Genomic DNA, 17718 nt, shown 5'->3' with positions numbered 1-17718 from the left:
TCACAAGGCAATGGCAAGGCAATCACAAGGCAAACAAGACGGAATGACAACTACAAAGAGAAACCAGTGACACCATAAACACGACAGCGTAATAGAAAATGAATACGTGGCTGAAAACATGCATATATACTTAAGGAACCGGGTAAATATCGGCAAAAAATGAGGATTCAGTCACACGAGAAATGATAACAGGAAGTAATAGCAAATGAATACGTGGACAAAACATGCATATACTTAAGAAAACGAGTAAATAGGGTGGAAAAAAAAGTGAGGATTAGGCAACACGAGAAACGGGGACAGACACATGGCCATTTAAGAGTAAAAGCAAAATTCTGTTTCTCTGGACACAGTGTATAATAAGTGAATATAAAACAAGTAAAGCAAGTAAGTAAAAGCTGTCACACACGAACCAAAAGCCAGGAATGTACACTAACAAGTAGACAGCTTACAAATAAATAGATAGATAAGTGCAGATTATTAAACGATCACTCACGAATTAAGAAATAAAAAAATTCAAGATACAGGCGAACCATCCAAGCACAAAAATGCATCCCAACCTAATACAATACAAAATGAGAAACAAGCCAGGGGTGGGAAAATTTTCAAACACCGTGAGAACATCTGATAGAGGGACGCGTTTTCATGCTAGTCTATATTTACGAGGATAAAAGCACTGTACAAGACCACCGTGATTCCTGCCGTCTTGTGTGCAGTGCTCGTCTCTATGTCTGAGGGCGGGATTACAGGCTCGCCGTCCCTCATATGCGAAGGAAGGAGGACGTGCATTGTATTGGCATGTTGCTTGAGGAGTATTTTTCCCTCCTCCCTTGGGTTATATCAGGTTTAAATGCACCCCAGATGAAGATGGTCACGTTCCAAGGTTACGACGCCTGTCCTGGTGGCCCCGCTCCCCGACTTCTGCCCCTGGTGGTGTGTTACTCTTATTTCTGTATCTTGCCGGGTGCTGGTATGCGCTACTTCGATGTTTTGTGTGGCTGAGTGATGTTTTTTTTTGAGTTAGGTTAGTTTAGGTTAGGTTAGGTTAGGATAGTTTTGGTTGAGATGGTTTAGGTTAGATGCTTGACTGTTTTATCTGGCTGAGTTATGGTTTTTCTAGTTAGGTTATGTTAGGTTGGGTTAGGTTTGGTGGGAGTAGGTTAGGTTAGGTTTCGTCAGGTTAGGTTAGGTTAGGTTTGGTCAGGTTAGGTTAGGTTAGGTTTGATAAGAGTACGTTAGGTTTGGTTAAGTTAGTTAGGTTTGATAAGAGTAGGTTAGGTTTGGTTAGTTTTGGTCAACAACCGAACAGAAGTATAAGTTTCGAAGAACAGCGTACACATACACACACACACACACACACACACACACACACACACGTACATAGATAGGATGTCGTCCTCACTAATTATAAGCCACAAGCCAACGTTTGATATTATTATGTTATGTGGGCGAGAGAGAAAGCAGGTGTGTGTGTGTGTGTGTGTGTGTGTGTGTTGTCGGGGGAGGTGTGGTGAAGTCATCAGTTTCCACCTGGTGCCATCACGGGTGAGTCCTAAATATTCATGGGTCTGCTGGAGTTTATTAAGCGAGGCTGGGCTCACTGGAGGAGACATTAAAGCGCCCCCGCCTCAGCCTGTGGAGGAGAGCAACACACAACTTCGCTCACTATCGCTATTTTTACCACTATCGCTATGCCTCACTAAACCTTTCCCTTCTTACACTGCAACACCGCGGCACTGCAACATAAGAATAACGCTAAAACACCACTTGCCGGAATTTCAAGGTCTGCCACTGTTTTTATCACTATCTCGATGCCTTTCTCTTCCTACACTGCAACACCATTACATTAGAACACAAGGAAAGCACCACAACACTACTGAGATACCGCTTACCAGAACACACTATAACACCATTCACTATATTAACGCAACACCTGAAGAGTACCTGACAGCATCACGCCTTAGTACCACCTTTCCACACGCCACTCACCACATTAGTACACTACTACACCACAGCCACACAACAGCACACCACTCAGCACCACACCACTGCAGCAGCATCAATCACTCTTTACAGCATCACTACCTCTCACCACACCACCACAGGGTCAGCTGGGCACCACACGCCATTGGAGGCTCAGCAGGACGCGGCCATCGAGGCTGGGGCGTAATGGGTTATTGCAGCGGGAAATTTGTGAAACTCCAAGGGGGAAAAGTCCAGCTGGCAGTCTTACTCGATAAATCTGTGGATGCGAGGTTGACAATGGCCGGGATGTGGTCATTTGGGAGTGTGGACGCGGGTGCCTCACACACTACCAGCGATTAGTGTCGGAGTGAGCGGCGGCGGCGGCGGTCGAGGCGTAGAATCACTTTGTAGTTTTCACTGGTAATTTCATGTTTTTTTAACCCGCAGATCTTTTTCTAGAGCGAGGCACGGAATAGTAGGAACGTAGAAGATGGAACAGAAAATAACATATCAGTTTTCTCCATCTGTCAAGGTATAAAATGTCTCTGAACCAACGCGATGTGGAGAGCAGAGGGCGAAGGGGAGGAGGGTATCGACGTGAGATGGAAGAAGTGACAGGATGGGAAAAGAAAAAGAATGGGAGGAGGAAGGTGCATGGCAGGATAAGGACGTCAATAGTCTGGTTAGGAGAAGACGAGAAAGTTGAGCAGTTGAGGTAAAGAGGAGCGGATGGGTGAGGTCAGAGAGAGAGAGAGAGAGAGAGAGAGAGAGAGAGAGAGAGAGAGAGAGAGAGAGAGAGAGAGAGAGAGAGAGAGAGAGAGAGAGAGAGAGAGAGAGGCATAAAGATGGAAGGGTTAAATTAGGTTATGATAAGCTATGTAGGTTAGGTTATATTAGGTTTGCTCAGGTAAAGTTAAGCTAGATTATTCTCTGTTTTCTTATAGCATATTTTATTAGGTTAGATTAAATTGATATCTCCGTGAGTCTAAGAAATCTAGATGAGGGAGAAAAATAACCCCCTTTCCCTCCTATTCACCCTTACTCATCCTCATGCACTCACCTATCCTCATAATACATAACAGTGGTAGGGTGTGGTGGATGTCTGCTGAGTTACTGAGTGAGTGAGAGTGAGAGAGAGAGTGAGTGAGTGCCGCTTTTCCATCGTGAGGGGCAAGAGTTTCTCAGTTTATATCTCTAATCAAATTTACTTTCATCGCCGTGTCGTGTGAATACCAATTAGCGGCAGGTAACAGCGACGCTGGTTATATTTAGCACGCGTGACGCTCCCAGGGACTTCTGGGAAACGGCCGCCATCATGTTAATTACTTGAGACCTTTTGTGTCACACTTTTTATGTAATTAATTTGTGCCTTTGTGGGTCTGCCCGGCGAAGTCTTTGTGGTGATTCTATGTGAGTGTGTTCCTTCTGTTTTGTCATCGAGGTGGAGTGACTCAGGTGTGGGTGAAGATTAGGATGGTGGTGGTGGTGGTGGTGGTGGTGCTGCCTCATGTGTTGGTCATTATTTCTTCATGAATTTTATTCTTTTTATGGGAGACGAATATATATATTTTTTCACAAATGTTTTGTTTTTTTTTGCCTTTTTTTTTCGTAAGTTTTGTTGTCAATGTTTTGATGTTTCGCTGATTGCTCTTGTTAGTGTTGTGATGATTTTTATTGTTTTCACTTAAGTGTTTTCTTTTTCTTTCTCTCCTGCTGCTGCTTTTTTTTTTTTTTTTTATTCTTCTTCTTCTTCTTCTTCTTCTTCTTCTTCTTCTTCTTCTTCTTCCTTTTCTCCTTCTTCTTCTTCTGATCACCAACATCATCATCATCATCATCCTCATCATTATCATCATTGTTATGACCACCACCACCACCACCACCACTATTGGCAAGGCTGAATGAAGGTCTCTGAGTCAGTATACAGCCCAGTAACTCATTGCATCAGGGAGGCTGAGGCGGCAGAATGGACGCAGTGGCCCTGGTGCCTGCGGGTAACACAGGTGGCGGAGAGGAGGGGGGGAGGGAGGGAAAGGATGATGCACTCTACCTCAGCCTCCTGTTTTTCCGCGTTCTTCATTATCTCCTTCCTCTCCTTCGAGCATCTCTACCACTCATCCTATGCATCTCCTCACTCTCACTCTCCTCCTTCGTGTCTCCATTTCACACTTTTCCTCTCACCCTTTTTCCTTTGGCAGTCTTTCTTTCTACCCACGTCCTTTCCTTGTCCTACTCATTCTCATCCCTCCACTCTCTTCACTCCTTCTTTCATTCCCCGGAGAGCGTCAAATGTAGTAACTCTTGCCCCGTCCCTGTCTCCCTCTCCCTCACTCTCTCCTGGACTCTCCTTTATCTCCTGATTTACGATCTTGCCTTAATTCCAGCACTTGTTTGCCGCGAGTTATAGCGTCGACTTGATAAGTTGCTTGTGCTTGTGTGATAAGTTGCGTGTGCCTGGCTTGTCTCGTTATGACGGAGGAGACGATGAGTAAGTGCCGCGGAGAAAGTTTAGAAGGACCTTGAAGGCTTCGAAGGTGTCACGGGGGAAAAAAGAGGACATAGTGCTAAACAGGAATAGGAGGAGAGCTTGAAGGATAACGAAGGGGGTGAGAGCAAAGGTGAATGAAGGAGGATTAAAAAGAAAGGAGAAAGTAGAAGGGTTTTGAAGGGTTGGATAGTAGAGAGGAAAATGGAGAAAAAGAGGGTATAGTGCTAAACAGGAACAGGAGGGGAAGCTGAAAGATAACGAAGGGGATGAGAGTAAAGGTAAATGAAGAAAAAAATTAAAAGGAGAAAACAAAAAATACTCTGGAAGCTTGGATAATGTAGAAGAAAAGTGCTAAATAGAAAATGAGGTGAGGTTGAAAGATAACGAAGAGAATGAGACAAAAAGTGAATGAAAGAGAATTTAAAAGAAAGAAGAAAATGAAAGGAAAACAAAAAGGAAGCACTAGGGACATGAGGAGAGGAGGCTGGAAGATTAAGAAAGAGATTGAGAGTGATGGCGAGTGAAGAAGAATGGAAGGAAGGGAGAAAGTACACAAAGACAATGATGGAGTGAGTGAATATATGAGAATAAGCGAAAATAAATGAGGATGCATAATATGAACAGGTGCAGAGAGACGTATTGGTCCTTAACGAAGGCATTTGTCTATCAGTTAACTACTACCATTAAATTACATGAGGTAGAACAAGATAGATATAGAACGAAGGTTTCTCTCTTAGTAACGGAGCTTTGAAGGTACGGAATAAAAAAAAAGATACTAAAAGCAGAATTAAAAAGTAAGTAGGTATTAAAAACAAGAGAGCGTGAGAAATAAAACAGAAATTAAGGATGATGATGAATGAAGGAGAATAGAATAGAAGAGAGAAAATGTAAGGTTAATAAGAGGAGATATAGATAACAAAGCTCTGAGAGAAAGAAAAAAAAAGATAAGTAGCAGGAGCATAAAGATAAGAAGCTGGAGGATAACGAACAGATAAGAACGGTAGTAAATAAAGGAGGAGAATAGAGAAGAAGGGAAAAAGAAAGTACAGCCGGGACAATGAGGGGGAGGGCATGAGTAACGGGGCTTCACTGATAAGAGGTGTAAGGTGCCGGCGGGCGGGCGGGAGGACCAGCGGGAGGACCTGGCATGTGGGGCGAGCTGTAGGGAGCTGTGGCGGAGGAACACGACACAGACAACTCCTCGCGCGCCTCCTGCGGTGTCCGAAAGTTTGTTTTACGCGACCCAGCCACTGACTTAACACTTTTCCCCTCACTTAACTCTGTCGGCGTCCGTGGATTATGTTAAATGGTGGCGCAGCTGGCCTTATAAATCGCCAGTAAATCCTACGCGCCATTATCTGTCACCTAGTACGTGTCAACACTTCTTTTTATCGCGAGAGAGGCCCCGGGGAGGGATAGAGAGGCGAGATGATGGTGAAGATAGTGACAGTGATGAAGGGCGAGCACGAGGGTGATGGTGGGTGCATATGAGAGTGACTGCAGACGAAGGTTAATGGATGGCGTGCAGGTAAGAGGGAGGGAGATAAAGGGTGAAGGTGGTGGGTTAATGGAGCCTACGTGGGCGAGCGTACAGCGAAGGTGTTGAGGGAGAGAGGGAGGCAGTGATGCAAGATGAACGGCATGGAGTTTGCAGAGAGAGAGAGAGAGAGAGAGAGAGAGAGAGAGAGAGAGAGAGAGAGAGAGAGAGAGAGAGAGAGAGAGAGAGAGAGTTTTGCCATGGTGAGGGTAAGGGTGAAGAAAACATGCATGGCGTAGGTCAAGCCTGCATTCAGAAACGCTATGCTCTTTCACCACAACTACTTTCAAAAGCTACAGAAATGATTAGCCGGGTTCTCAAGAATGTTTCTACTGTTAACAGTGTAGAAATCTTGTTGATCTGCCACTTGAACCGTATAAACACTCTTAAAAACCAATGTAACTCATCTAAAGGCTTCTGGAAGTAGTGTAGATGCGGGGCAGAGAAGGGATAAAGAAGAAGCTGGATCATGAGGAAAGAAAAACTGGGAGAGGAAACCTGACAAAAAAACATCACCTGGAGCCTTTGTTTCGCGTCCCCATCCTGCACCGGTCTCACTTAATTAGAAGGTATATTTTTACCCCTAGCCTTTTAAGGGACGCATGGAAAACGGGTTCACGCCACATACCATTATCTGACGGGGCATCAAACACCAATAAAAGGACACATAAAGGTTCTGATTTCCCTATACAACCTCGGGACACAACCCCGGTCACCAGGTCACTGCGAGGACACAGACTCGAGGGATATTTGCATTTGATTTATGTTCTGTTTCCTCTGAGAGTCTGCTGGAGGGTTGGGTGGGGAGGGAGGGACAGCAGGAGGGTAGAATAGAGGGAGGATGCAAGAGAGAGGGAGAGAGAGGGAACTGACTGAAAGGAAGGATGTGGGAGAGAGGAGAGGAGAAAGGAACACGCAAGGGAGAACTGACAGAAAGGGAGGATGTGGGAAGGAGAGGAGAAAAGAAAGAGACATGCAAGAAAGAAAAATAACAAAAAAAAAGGGGGAGGATGGGAGAAAGAATAGAAAGAATGATGTAGGGAGGAGAATAGTAAACGCAAAAGAGAGGAGAGGAGAAAAGGGAAATGCAAGAGAGAGAGAGAGGGTGGAAGGAGAAATGGAAGGACGGAAGATTTAAGAGAGGAACATTAGTGCTGGCAGTGGAAGAGAGAGAGAGAGAGAGAGAGAGAGAGAGAGAGAGGAGAGAGAGAGAGAGAGAGGAGAGAGAGAGAGAGAGAGAGAGAGAGAGAGAGAGAGAGAGAGAGAGAGAGAGAAAAAACTGAGTATGAAAAGAGGAAAAACAGTAGAAGAGGAAGTAAGGAAGAGACACAGATATTCGAATTTCAACCTAAAAGAAGCGAAGGTATAAGAGAGAAAAAGATAACAAAAAAAAAAAAAAATGAGGAGAAGAAGAGAAAAATGAAAGAGAGAGGCAGAGAAAACAGAGAAACAGCAAAGGAATCTAAGCCTTATCCCTATCCTCCACTCCTTACTTATTTCACCCTTAACATTATTCCCACCGTAAAACGAAAGTGCAGGAAGGACAAGACTGTACACGCACCATGCATCTGAAACAACCCGTCACCAGCCACCGTCCGCCCCCCCCGTGAATGATGTTTATGTACGGCGCATGGCGAGGGGATCAAGTTAGAATCAAGCGAAGAACACTGCATCATTCGTATAGTAAGGCATTTTTCACCAGTCCGTGGAATGCTAAAGTGGACATGTACATTTCATAGGAGGTTGGGGATGGGGCAGGAGGAGAGAGGGGCGAGAGGGGGCGGTGGGAAAGAGGATGTTGTTGCGAAGGATGATGGGATAAAGGGGGAGTGAGAGTTATGTTTTACCTTGATGTGTGTTTTTTCTCTTTTTTTTTTTTCTTTTTTGTTGTGTGTAGAAATAGATGTGGATGTTTCATGTCGGTATGCTGTATGTTCGAAAATAAAGTGAATAAGAAAATAAATAGTAAATAAACAAAAGAGATAAAAAACGAAAGAATGAATTAGAAAATGAATTATAAATAAATAGAATAATGAATAAATGAATGCAATGAAATTAAATAAAGGAAATACATGAAATAAACAAATAAATAAAGTAAAGCAGTCAAATAGGTGCGCGTAAACAAGTTAATTAATAATCTCATGGACACGTATAATTATTAGCAGTATAGCAAAGTAGAAACAACAACAACAACAACAACAACAACAACAACAACAACAACAACACCAACAAACAATACACTTGATTCTCTGACAAGGGTGAAGGTTTCGTTACTGACACTGTTACAAATACATCCTCTTAACATACTTTTTATTACAAGACTTTCCATCAGCCCACCACTCACGCTAGGCAGTGGAGAGGGACGGAAAGGACAGCGTTATGGAAAGAGGATATTGGGAAGCATGATGGGATATGACATGGGGAGTGGGAGTTAGGTAAAGGTACGGTGAGTGTGTGTATCTAATGGGCCGCCAGGAATGGGGAAGGAATGGGAGACGTAGGGAGATGCTGGCAAGGACGGTAAGTATATGGTACGTAGTGTGTTTAGTTTATGTTCGTGTTTGTGAATCACTTCGTCATCCTTCACTAGGCATGTTATCCTTGCATGACTTCGCCTTTCGTATGTATCTGCAGGTGGCTGTATATCTTCCCTCACGTTTACCTGGCCATGATAATTAATTACATCGCACCAGGTGACTAACGAAGCAGCTTTTACCATTGACACGCAAGCAAAGGGCGACGTCGTGATGTGTAAAGAAGCAAAAAGCAAACACATCTCTGCTGAAGTTAGCAATTTTTTTTTCACTTTTTCAACTCGTTCTTAAAAAAAAAAAAAAAAGAAAAGAAAAAAAAAAAGAATGAAAAGCCATTTGTGTTAATTCCTCTTCAAGGCGAACCATCTGCGTAAGGGTACACGGGGTCAGTTCCCTCCAGTCTGGCGCGAGGCGAGTCATGGTGGAGTTAAGCATTAGGAACCCGCGTGTTTTAGTCATAAGAGAGGAGAGAGGGCAGAAAAAGTGCGTATCCTGGGGGCACAGTGTAGGGAATAGTAGTCAAGAGAAGGTAGATTATGGGTGTGTTATGAGGATATGTGGCGAGTTTTTGTGACGAGGAGGGAGGGAAAAAAGCCACGAGACAGAAGGAAACTGCATATCCTTGTGACGAAGAAAGGAAGATCACCAGGGAAAAAGAGGTGAGTGAATGTATTGTGGGAAAATGCCGCGTGTTTTAGTTACAAGAAAAGAGGAAAAAAAAAGTCAAAAGAAAGAAGGGAGGAAAAAAAAAATCGTATAATTTTTCGCATAATACAGGATATGAGATCATGAGGAACATATGTTATGAGTGTGGTATAAGAAAATGACCCGTGCTTCTGAGACAACGAAGGAAAGTGTTTATCTTAACCCTTTCACTTGTATTTGGCACATGTTTCCTGAGGCATCCTTTCTTTTCTACAGTCACCTTCAATTGTTACACTGGCCAAAAATTCCAAAATCTATTCTTTATCCCATTCTTTCTTGTAAATCCCTATAAAGATCCCACGCCTTAGTTTTACTGCTGTGGATTGTTGCATATCGTAAGGAAAGGATTAAGCGAATAGAGAAGAAGGGCCACGGGAGGGTACGGGCGAGGGTGCGGGTGTGGGCTGGTGTTATGGGGACAGAGGTGGGCCAAGGTCACATGTGTAGCGATGAGTAATGGTGAGAGATGGCCAGAGGGACGAGGTGAGGCCAGGCGCGGCTGTGGGTGGCGAGGTGGGAAGGTTACAGGGTGAGGAATGCTGGAGCTAATGGTTAAGGAGGTGGAGGAAGGCTGGGAGGTAACGGGGCTGTGTGCGTGTGCTTTTGTGGTCTCTCTTGTGATAGTGTGAATTATAGTGGTACAGTATGCTTGGGTTCGTGATTAATTTCCTTCCTTCAATTCTCTTCGGTTTTTTCTCTTCTTTTTCTTTCTTTTTACATTTTCTTTCATTTTTCCTCGTAATCTGATTATTAATGAGGCGTTATAAAAAAAAAGTAATTTGTAATTCTTGTCGTTACCTTCTTCACTAATTAACTATCTTCCTTCTTAGCTTCTTTTCTGTGATCCCAGTTCCATTCAATTATCCCCACGATCATTCATTTACTCTCGTTTGCCCCCCACTAATATTCTCATCTCCCTTCGTTGACATGCAATTTTAATTCGTTCCCTCATTCTGTTCCCATTCATGTCATTTCACAATCACTGAGGTACTCTCGTTTCTCTCACGTAATGTCCTCACCTGCTCCATTGATTCGCCATTCTCTCCCCCGTCCCGAATCACCACCCCTCCTTCTGCGTCTGGTTCCCGAAGTCCCACCGCGGCGCCTCTCTGGTTCACGGTGAAGCTCTTGACCTTCCGCCTCGTGACTGGTCTTCGGGTTCAGCTTGGTGTCCCCGGAGAAGGCAGCAGGCAAGCTCTTCTCAGTATTTCCCTCGGGGGAGTCTCGCAGCGCACGACGGCAAAGGGGAAAGTTGGAATGTGCCTGGTGTTTGGTGTTAAGTGGGGACAATGTGTGTGTGTGTGTGTGTGTGTGTGTGTGTGTGTGTGTGTGTGTGTGTTGGGTAAAAATATGTACTGATTGTTTTTCGTTTATGTAATCTGTATTCTGTCAATAAACTGTGTGTGTGTGTGTGTGTGTGTGTGTGTGTGTGTGTGTGTATGTGTGTGTGTGTGTTTGTGTGTAATCTTTGATAATTTATCTTTTTAATATGGTTAATATGGTCGTTGGTTTGAAGAGTTGCCTTCATTTCCTCTTCCTCTCCACTTCTCTTCCTCTTCCTCCACCAGTATCTGCTCTTTTTGCTTCTGTTCAGTACTCGTAACAGTGGATGAGCAAGTTACTTCATGTCAGGTTCGCAGTTCCCTTGATGTTTTTTTTTAACTATGTACTGTATGTATATGTCCTTCTCCCCATTCTCCTCTTTCTCATTCTCTCTCTCTCTCTCTCTCTCTCTCTCTCTCTCTCTCTCTCTCTCTCTCTCTCTCTCTCTCTCTCTCTCTCTCTCTCTCTCCTTTCCCTTCTTTTTCTCCTTGTTGTTGTTGTTGTTGTTGTTGTTCTACTTCATCTCATCCTCCTCCACATCATCATCATCATCATCATCATCATTATCATCATTGTCGTCATCATGTCCTTTTTCCTACTCTTCTTATTCTTTTAGTACCCGTTGTCAGTGCTTCTTCCTCTTTATCCACGTTGTGATTGGCCTGCTGTTGCCTTGTGGGTCGAGGCTGCTTCCATCTGTGCCCCTCGTTGGAAGCTTCAAGACACCTACCCTCCAAATTTCGACGATGGTTTCTGGTTCTGTAGGGTTCGGTACCTTAGTAGGCCTTTTTTTCCTTTTTTTTTTCCTTTAATTTTGTTGGCCTTGGCTGGTGCACCTACATGAAAAAAAAAGTGCAAGTGACGAATACGCTCTGCAAAACTCATGTAAATAACGTAAACAACGCAACCCTTCCTGAATCGAGGTTAACGTGCGGCAAGGCATCTGGGGAAACGTGAGTTAAAGGCAAGGAAAAATGGATTCGTGACAACCACTTCTTGCCACGGAGCTGCTGGGGCCACATGACACGGAGACCAATTGTTCGACCTGAAATATCCGCTCATAACTTGCGACAATTTTGCCTTTCTTTCTCCCCCTTACCCTCTTCACAATATCCCTCGATCCTCCTCCTCCAGACCCCTCCATTTCCCCCTCCAGCTCCGTCCCAGTAAGTTGCGTTGCCCTCCCTCTCCTTCTAGGGATCTTATCTTGTGTATTTTTATTGCAGTCCGTAAATGGTACGTACAAAGAGTCTGTCATCAGTGTTCTCTTCTCTGTAAACAGTGAGTCACGGTGCTGGGACGCCGCCTGGGAGAGAGAGAGAGAGAGAGAGAGAGAGAGAGAGAGAGAGAGAGAGAGAGAGAGAGAGAGAGAGAGAGAGAGAGAGAGAGAGAGAGAGAGGTTAGGAAGTAGACAATAATAAAACCATTTCTCAACCTGAATAAGAGAAACGGATGAATCTCACTACAATCGTGGCCCAGAGAGAGAGAGAGAGAGAGAGAGAGAGAGAGAGAGAGAGAGAGAGAGAGAGAGAGAGAGAGAGAGAGATTACACAGATGCATTGGAGTGTAAGGCAGCCTCCATTGATCAAGCAAGAGTCAATAGCATGATTGCACTGATTCACTCTCTCGTGGATGATAATTGCGTTCTTTGAACTTTCCTCCTCTATTTTTTCGCAGGTGAGCGGTGAGTGGCGGCCTCGCGAGCTGAGTGGCTTCTGGCGGGCTGCAGACAATCAAGGCGAGAACAGGGAGCAGGTACCAGAGAACAGAATAGTAGGTACAAGAGAACAGGGAACCAAGTAGAAAAGAAGAGGAGAGCAGGTACGAGTGAGCGCCACCTGTCGGACACGCAGGGTACCTCAGGGGATGCAGTGGCTCACCCAGTGGCTCTCCTTGAAGCAAAGTCACCATAATGAACTCTTGATTTATGGACGATGAGAGGTGAAAGAGTTAGTGGTGTGAGGGAGGGTGGGGGGGAGTGAGGGAGTGATGGCGACACCTTCCGCCCTCACTTACCTCCCTCACCTGCCTCCCCCACCTGTCCTCCCTCACCTGGTATCTCGTTATCTCGTCCCCACGTCGTTTAAGGCTCGGTGAATCGTGAAATTTTATTGATTTTCTGAGGAATAATGAGCAGTCTAAGCGCTATAACTCCCGTAGGTGGTATAATGTGTCTAGGCGGCCCCTTATTGGAAAGTGAATATGTTGATACGCCCCCAAAGAGGCTTTTGTGAAGCTTTTGTGAATCATAATGACGTCGGGGAATTATTGGCGGGTGGCGGAGGCGTTTCTTTATTTATTTTCTTTATCTTGTAACGGTTGTCAAAGTTAGCAGGAACAGTGTAAACTCATATCGGTCACTGTGCCTGTGTGTCTGTGTGTCTCTGCCTCCTTGACCTTCATTAGAAAAGTTATCGGTGCACTTTCATCACATTCCTCGCATCTTCTGCCTTCCTGCCTTCAGTACGAGTCAGGAATCGCCTCATCGAGAACACTGCAACATTGATCATATTCAGAATGCTTTTCCCTGCGGTCACTTTGCTATGTGGCGTGTAATCCGCAAGTGTTAGCGTGGAGAGCAGGTAATGCTGTGGCGTGTCTTGAGGCTGGCGAGGTGCGGAGGAGGCGTCGAGATGAAGAATGTAGCCGCGGGAGAGGTGGAGGCAGCGTGGAGAGTCGGAGAGTGGAGGGTGGAGGGGTCAGAGGTGGCGGGGCTGGCGTGGCAGGTGGTAGTTAACCCCTGCTTGGCTGTCATTACTTGGATTTTTCCCCGTCAGGCTGAACGCACCGTCCCTCTCGGCACTTCCTATAAAGCAGGTATTATTAATGAACCTCTTGTCTACGGTGAGTCCTGGGCCGCGTCCCCGTCAGGCCCACCGCTGCTCCTGACGCGGAGGTTCGCTGTAAAACTAATAAAGTAAACACACCCAACAATGTCCAACTGGGCTTTTTTTTCTTCTTACATGCGCTTCTTTGTCTGCCGCCGTGAGAACCTATCCCGGCCTGTGTTGGGTAAGAAGGGGCGAGGGGGTGAGGGACGAGGAGATGATTGTGTGGGAGGAGAAGGGGTCTGGATGCGAGGAGTGCATTGGAGAGTACACGCAGGATCGGGGAGTGTGGCAGAGGGTACGAGGAAGGTTGGAAAGTGGGGTGAACAGCAGAAGGAAACTTGTTATAGGAGTGAAGGGTATGAGGAGTTTAGGATACTTACTTTTTAAGGGAGTGTAGTAAAGTAGTATGATAAAAGGTAATTTAGTATGGGGAGTGAACGTGTAGTTTAAAGGAACAGGTGAATATACACTAGAGGTTGGAGTAACATTTAAGAAAGTGGAGTAGAGAGATATAGGAATTTAGTTCTAGAAAACATAGTATTTATCTATTTTTCTATTTATTCTAATCTATTATTCTCTTATGGAGCAATTTAAAGGGACAGAAGAAGGAGTTTAATTTTGAAGAGTGGACTGAAAAATTCGGTGAAAGTCTGAGCGATTTGGAGTGGGAGCGAGAGGTCGAGGGTCCGTGAGGGGCAGATTGACGCAAGTGTGGACGATCAGGCTGGAAAGTGAGGCTGGGAAGGGATGCTGAGAGGGGAGGCTGGGAGGGGAGACTGGGAGGTGAGGCTGTGAGGGGAGGCTGGGAGGGGGGGCTGGGAAGGGAGGCTGAGAGGTGGGTGAGGGTGGGAGGGGAGGCTGGGAGGGGAGGCTGGGAAGGGAGGCTGAGAGGTGAGGCTGGGAGGGGAGGCTGGGAGGGGAGACTGGGAGGTGAGGCTGGGAGATGAGGCTGGATCTTCAGTGGGTCGGGGCTAGACAGTAACTCCCAAGACTCACCTTGAGCCGGAGTACATCAAGGTATAAATAAACATAAAACAGAAATAAAAAGGCGATAAGATGAGGATAACATTATGGATGGAGAAGATAAATAAAAGTGAGGTGTAGCTTATGAAATTCGTACGTGTGTGTGTGTGTGTGTGTGTGTGTGTGTGTGTGTGTGTGTGTGTGTGTGTGTGTGTGAACGTGAGAGGGACAATTTAATGCCGTTGGTTTTCATGTAGAAATTAAAATGACATGAATGCTCTGTCATGTAATAAGTGCGGCTTTATGTTATGAACCAGTGTTATTATACTGCATTAATATCACTAATGAAGCACAACATAAAAAAAAAAATCCCGGCAATATATGTGAAGCAAAGTAGAAATGAGTTTAGTGAATATGAGTAAAGGTGAAGAGAGGAATGAGGTGCCACGCCCTGCCTCTGTGCTCATCTTTGTCTCCCTAACGTTTGAGTCTGTGCTGGGTTCAGAATTTTAGCTTCATGACGCATAAATAATTTGAAAGTGTGATGGATTTATGTCACTGACTCCAGGACGCTTCACTAATTGGAGTCAACAATTTCAGGTTCACCCTTAGCAGACTGTCCAAGAGTATTTTATATTAACCAGCATGTGTCAGGTGGGCCTCAGTTATGCCTTATTTTCAAGTCTCACCATTACAGCAATATAAATACAGTCGTTATATGTGTATACAAATGTAAGCGCCCCTAAGCCTTTAACTGTTAATGATAACATGACATTACTTTTTTGTTTAAATGAATATAAACGATTTTGCTAGCCATAAATAAACCTACTAACAATGAAAGATTTGAATCACTCGATCACTCCGTTTTACTCTCCTTTTACCTTTGAAGTCATACTCACGCTGTTTTGTCAAGCATGAGTAGAAGCCTTAGAAGCTGGAAGATGAAAATATTGCGTAGAGATTGTTTTTATTGAACGGTATTGATTTTTATTCATGAAGTGAGTCAATTGTCTGATTAATTCTCAAAGATCTATTGTACATCCCTTTGTTTTGGTTAAGTGCACAGGAACTCGACAGGGGCACGTGGGGATTCCCTGTGCCGCGGTATTAGGGGAGCGGCACCTGGTGTCTAGATGGAACTCCCGCGTCACGGAGCGGCACGTCTGTGTCATAGGAGACGCACGGGCTTGCATTCCGCCCGGCGTCTCGCGGCGGCATACCAACAACCTTACTTCGAACAAAGAAAATTGTGAAGGACTGCATGGAAACTGTAAAGAAAAAGAAAAAAAAGAAAACAAAGGAAAAGAAGTGTTTATTTGTATTTGCCGTCTTTGAAGTTTTTTAGAACTCTTGAAAATAATGTTTGTATAAGTAAATCATTTGTAAAAAAAAAGAGTAAATAAGTAAACATTTGCAGTCTTTGAAGTTTTCTTTTGATAACGCATGTGAAAATAATGTTCTTGTAAGTAAATCATTTGTAAAAAAAAGATAAATGAAAAAAACCCAGAAAATCACAAAGAATCTCATGAAAATTCATACAGAGTGTATATATTTATGTCTATGAACTCATCAGCTATTCACTTTTTAGCGTTAGCGGTGTTGTGTGAGAATCCGTGATTCAGTGTCCTTTTGAATACATCATGCGCCGGTGCCCATCACTCCCTCACTTTAATACCCCAATACTCTGCTCTTAATTCGGGTCAGTGACGTGAAATATCCTGCAGTAAACTGTGTCCCTTCTGAGTGTAGTCATCCATACCGGCGCAAAATATGATGAGTAATATTTCACATCAGACTGAGTGAACCCAGACGATCAAAGTGAGGCGACGTGAGTGCCGCCTCGACCCGCCGCCGTGACTCACCTCGTAAATAAAAGTACATATTTACCAATGGTCTTAACTCACATACATAATACACTCCTAGGGGATGAATAATGATAAGGGCTGCCAACACTTCTGACGCAGCACAAAGCTTTACGTGGCGGAAATATTCTCTTTGTGCATGACTAAAAAAGCTTTAATAGAATTCTCCCTTATCGGATTCTAATAGTGAGTGCTGGGAAAGGCAGTACCGAGGAGCTGGTGGCCGCGACCCGCACTCCAAACCAAATTCAATGGGATTATTCTTTTTCTAATTTCACTTACATGCAAAGCGCGATTCTTGAGGAATAAGAAGAAAGGCGCGCCGACACCTCTGTATTTAGGTGACTCAGCAGTGTTACTTAGCTGCCTTTATGCACGACTGTGGTGGTGGTGGTACTAGTAGTGGTGTTGGTGGGGGTGGGAAGTAGCGTTTGGAGGGGATGTGTCGTGATGGTGGAGGAGGGGTGTTGGGGGGACAACGTGACTCCAAAAGGGAGGAGGGGATAGAGTCCGGACCTGTCGGCCATTATCAGTGACAAATTACCTGTAATTTAAGGCTTCTCTTCGTCTGTTTGATCTGATTGGAGGGCGTGTTAGAATTTATGTCAGAGTTACGTCCACCGTGCCATGAATGCTCACTGCTGCTCAGGCGTGGTGGCTCTAGCCCCTCTCCCTCCCTTCCTCCACGCTCTCTCTCTCTCTCTCTCTCTCTCTCTCTCTCTCCTCTCCTCTCTCTCTCTCTCTCCTCTCTCTCTCTCTCTCTCTCTCTCTCTCTCACGCTCTCCCTCGCTCCCTCCCTCTCACCCCCTCTGCACTGACCTGTAATAACTGTATTCTGCAGCTGAATGCGTCTGTAAACTACTCTGCTCGTTCATTCCGAGTGTGAAGCCGCTTGTTTGGCAGTGATCCCCTTAGCATGACAAGTTTTAATCACTCCGCCCTGGCTGACATCATGCGTTGAATTTATCGAGGCTGCACGGGGGGGTATTCTCACGTACGCTATTCATGGGCGGTTCGTGTCTTCCACATCACGAAGCATTTTTGTGTGAAGAGTCACAATAACTCAGGTGAGGCGCATGCAAGCTCGTCCAGCTGTACTCTGGTTAAAGGCCGGCGGCACATTAACTGCACACCGACAGCAATATTCAATAATTGTGTTTCTTTTTCGTGAGGGTAAAGAGAATAAAGTCGTGATGTCCCCTTTTCTACTTGTGAGTTATCAGCGACGCGCCGCAAGAGCCTGGGAGAGCGAGGGGTGCCGGGCGAGCAGAGTTACTGCTAAAAATTGCCATTTCCTTCACGGCAAAGCCTTTCCGCGTTCCATAAATCTAAAGTAAGTGGGAGGTGAAGGGACGCCAGCCTGGCTTTGCCTCTAGTAAGACACGACCACCGGCTATTTTACCGATATTAGTGTGTCAGGAACAAATTTAAGTCGCGTGCGCCCCCGACATGCATCTCTGTGCTACCCGGGACCTTGAGCAAACATGCGCCGCGGAGGAGAGGAGACGCCGCGAAT

This window comes from Scylla paramamosain, chromosome 16 (genome assembly GCF_035594125.1).
Source record: "Scylla paramamosain isolate STU-SP2022 chromosome 16, ASM3559412v1, whole genome shotgun sequence".
NCBI classification, from domain to species: domain Eukaryota; kingdom Metazoa; phylum Arthropoda; class Malacostraca; order Decapoda; family Portunidae; genus Scylla; species Scylla paramamosain.
The sequence above is the reverse complement of the archived record's forward strand: the minus strand, read 5'-3'. Positions refer to the sequence as shown.